Below are 2,578 nucleotides of genomic sequence, written 5' to 3' on the forward strand. Positions count from 1 at the left end.
TCACTCACTCACTCACTCACTCACACACACACACACACACACTAACTCACACACTCACTGACTCACACACACTCAGCAGCTCTCTCACACACACACTCACACACACACACACACACACACTCACTCACTCACTCACTCACACTCACACTCACACACACACACACACACTCTCTCTCTCTCTCACTCACACTCACACTCACACTCACACACACAGAAGGACCAAGCCCAAATTTCTAGCCTAGACTGCTATTAGAATACAGCTAATATTGCTGTGCTATAAGGCTACTGACTATTTAAAAATATAAATGATTACACAGTTTTAATGAAATTATATTGACACAGGAAAAAACCGAACGTGTTAGTGAAGTAATTTCATTTGAGCCATTTGAGTAAAGGTAAATTGTTCAGTAAACTGCAAGGTAAATTACTTTAAGCATGGTGCAGGACAGAACCATATATGAGTCTATAAAACTGAAATTTGTGCTGATTTTGATGGGATCTAGTGACTTGTGCCATTTTTCACTATGTGACGGGCCCATCAGGAAAGTCCTGGTGCTCCCTGTGGCCTTTCAAGCTGCTTACAGGTTTCTGAGTAATACGGCTGCTATCTTCTTACTCATTGATAATACAGTTGTTGATCATGTTTGATCATTTGATTTCTCTCAGCTTAAAAATATCTTTGAGAAAGATGCTATATCCTCCCATCTTTAAACAAAGCCAGCCTAGGCTGCTTAGTCTGGCTGGGAGATCTCTGAGCTTGTCAGGGTTTGCTCTCATCAGGACAGTCAATACAAATGGCAAGGCAAAAGCGGTCACACAGCAGATCCAGACAAACAAGGCATACATTACACACTGTACTTCAAGATGAGACTGTCCTTACAGTTAAAACATGATATAAACCTCATCATTGTGCTGCTTTAGTTTAGTTTATTTAACAGGGACGGTTGTCATTGCATTCAAATGCTCAGCAGACTTGACTGTTATCGGCTTAGCGCTGTTAGCTTTTATGCAATGAGTGTAGAGCTAAATATAATGCCATGTTGAACACTTTTCATGATTAGTTAATCTTGGCAGCTGTAATTGTAGTAAAACAAAAAAATCAAAATCCATGTGTAATAGTTATTTCATAATTAAAGATGTTCCCCAATCATAGCAGTGTTCGCTTGTTATTAATGTTTATTACTTAATGAATGCTTAACTTCTGTCACTCACTGGATGAGAATCACTGCTTTACAGCACTCAAAAGGCAAACATAACTTTACACGTTTGGCTCCCAAACGTCTCTTCTGCTAAGCATCTCAGCTATGAATCCTAATTGGTCACCGTGGGTAAACGCTCAGTTGCCTGCCAATGCAGATCGCGTTTACTGAATGATTCATGTCATCCTGGGGCTTTCTGAAGACTGAATAAACAGTCAACAATCAGTGCTGGATTGATTGCTGATGCCAGAAAGTGAAGATAACTGGTGAATGCTGAAGTCTTAAATGAGTACATTGAGTGTAATGAGAGTGTAGAACTTTCCTTATGTTATATCTATAACTTCATATATACCCTTGTGACGATTGGGGACGGGGCCAAGAGCCGTGGGAACGGAGCGAGGCCGGTGGAGTAATTGATAATGAGCGACACCTGCACCACTCACCAGTCCCGAGTCCCACGGAGGAGCTCCGGAAGGATAAAAGGAGGAGTGACGACAGTGAAAGAGGAGAGAGGACCAGGCCTGGACTTTATTTTGTGTTTTGCGTGCGGCAGTCATCTGCGAGGGGCTGCCGCTTTACTTTCATTTTGTGTTTGTTTTATTATTAAAGTATTTAAATGTTTGCCGGTTCCCGCCTCCTTCTTCCCGTGACTACGAACTGTGTTACATTGGTGCCGAAACCTGGGAGGAAGGAGGGACACGCTGTCAGAGAGCCCTCGCTGCTGAGGGGCATTGCGGTGCTGAGGAGATCGGGCAGCAGGACCAAGCGAAGAGACCGCCGGTGGCTGCCCGAGGTGGTGGTGCTGGAACTATGGAAGACGAGGTGGGACGGAGAGCTCGCTGCTGCACTCCTTGGTTGAGGAGGGGTGGCTGCCATCCGACAGGGAGCGGAGGAGTTGGCCCCGTTCGCCAGGAGGCCGGAGCCTGCTGCCATCCGCCATGATTGGGGAGGAGCAGGGAACGGGGGACTCGCTGCCGGCTGCCCTCAATAGGAGGAACCATTGCCGTCCGTCAGGAGGCGGAGGAGCGGTGGGCTGTCCACCAACGATGTCCAGTACCATCGCATGGCACCGCGAGTGAGAGCCTCTCTGCCGGTTGAGGACCAAGCGGCAGTGTGTCCGGGAACCGGACCGATAATTTTTATTTATTTTTTCCTCTCTCCCCTCTCTCGTATCTGTCTCTCCTCATCCTTCCGTCTCCTTTTCTCTCGCCTTGTCTGTTTGTCCTTACCCGCCGTGATCGGCTTCCCCGGAGGGGGGAGTAGAGCGCAGTCTCGGGAGTACCCCCCGGCCTGCGAGGGGCGATGGGGGTATGTGACGAGTGGGGGCGGGGCCGAGAGCCATGGTAACGGAGTGAGGCCGGTGGAGTAATTGATAATGA

The 2,578-nt window shown here is 47.4% G+C and overlaps 1 protein-coding gene across 1 annotated transcript in view; it reads left to right on the plus strand.

Moving 5' to 3' along the window:
* il1rapl2 (interleukin 1 receptor accessory protein-like 2) overlaps window positions 1-2,578 on the plus strand; it is a 267,837-nt gene that overhangs the window by 54,300 nt on the left and 210,959 nt on the right. The window lies entirely within an intron of this gene.

This window comes from Sinocyclocheilus grahami, unplaced genomic scaffold (genome assembly GCF_001515645.1).
Source record: "Sinocyclocheilus grahami isolate Dianchi unplaced genomic scaffold, SAMN03320097.WGS_v1.1 scaffold147.1, whole genome shotgun sequence".
Classification (NCBI taxonomy): domain Eukaryota; kingdom Metazoa; phylum Chordata; class Actinopteri; order Cypriniformes; family Cyprinidae; genus Sinocyclocheilus; species Sinocyclocheilus grahami.